General features: G+C 50.9%; 1 protein-coding gene across 1 annotated transcript in view; it reads right to left on the bottom strand.

Moving 5' to 3' along the window:
- Positions 1–1,417, bottom strand: part of DBN1 (drebrin 1) — a 17,071-nt gene that overhangs the window by 9,988 nt on the left and 5,666 nt on the right.

The raw sequence follows: 1,417 nt of genomic DNA, 5'->3' as shown, positions 1-1,417 counted from the left end.
CGAGAGGAGAATGGAGGAGAAGGGATTGTGGCGTGACCATCCCCCCTGGGGGGTGATTTCTCGCTTTCTGTCTCTCTGTCTCTCTCTGTCTGTCTGGCGAGTGCACGCGCCCAATAGCGAAAAACCTCTCAAAAAAAAAAAAAAAAAGGAGCTTGTGGGAGCCAGGTAGCGTGGTGGTCAAGGTACTGGACTCCCACAGGGTCAACTGTGGTTCGAATCTCAGACCCAGCAGCTTGAAAATCATGCCGGCATGTGCGTGCATGCCCAAGATCCCAAGAGGAGAAACAGAGAAGCAATTGTGGCATGGCCTTTCCGAGGGATGATTTCTTACTTTCCCTCTCTGTCTCTCTCTGGTGAGTACATGCACTCCATGGGGAAAAAAAAAAAAAAAGAAAAAGCTTGTGGGGCCAGCTAGTGGCATGGTGGTTAAGGCAGCTGGATCCCACATGGACAACTGTGCTGTTTGAGTCCTGGACCTGCTGGCTTGAAAAATAAACCAGATGTGTGTGCATGCATGCTCAGAGTTCCCAAGATAATGGAGAAGGGACTGGGCCATCGCCATCCCCCAGTGGTAATTTCTCTCTCTGGCAAGAACATACATACATACATACACCTTCTAAAAACATAAAACAAACAAACAAACCCAGCTTGCTCTGGGGCCAGCTTCATGGCCTGATGGTTAAGGCAGCTGATCCCATGTGGCTGACCTCACAGTTCAAGTCCAGAACTCAGAAGTTTGCAAAGCACACCTGGCACATGTGCATGTATGCCCAAAATCTCAAAAGGAGGGAGAGATGGAGAAGAGGGATTGTGGAGACTGTTCCTCAGGGGGCTTTCTCATATCCGTCTCTCTGACAAGTGCCATCTTAGAAAAAAAAGAAAAAAAGGGCTGGCGGTGGCACGGTGGTTAAGGGCGCTGCACTCCCACATGGACAACCGTGGTTTGAGACCTGGGCCTGGCGGCTTGCTTTCTCACTTTCCCCCTCGTTCGTCCCTCTCTGGTCTAATTAAAATAATCAATTTAAACAAAGAAAAAATAAATAAAAACATTTAAAAAGAGAAGACGTTGCTCCAAGTAAGTGAAGCTCAGCCTGCACATGTCGCGGAGCACCGTTGAGCCCTGGGAAGGAGGGCCCCTTGGATGAGCCCTGAGGATACTACACTGGGAAAGCAGACAGTCAGGGAACAAGTGCTGCCTGATTCCATGTCACGAGGCCCTTCAAGGCCTCAGACTCGGAGACAGACTGTGGCATGGAGGGTGCCAGGGCGTGGGAGGAGGGAACGGAGTGAATGCTTTAGGGTACAGAGTTCCAGTAACACAAGACAGAGCGTTCGAGGGGTGGCTGGGGGGAAGGCTGCATGGCACGAGCGATGCCACTGGCTGTACACTTACAGATGGCCGAAATGGGCCTTTCCC

The sequence above is a fragment of the Tupaia chinensis genome, unplaced genomic scaffold (assembly GCF_000334495.1).
Source record: "Tupaia chinensis unplaced genomic scaffold, TupChi_1.0 Scaffold000612_1, whole genome shotgun sequence".
Lineage (NCBI taxonomy): Eukaryota > Metazoa > Chordata > Mammalia > Scandentia > Tupaiidae > Tupaia > Tupaia belangeri.
Note: the sequence above shows the minus strand (reverse complement) of the source record. Positions and strands in the feature narration are given on the sequence as shown.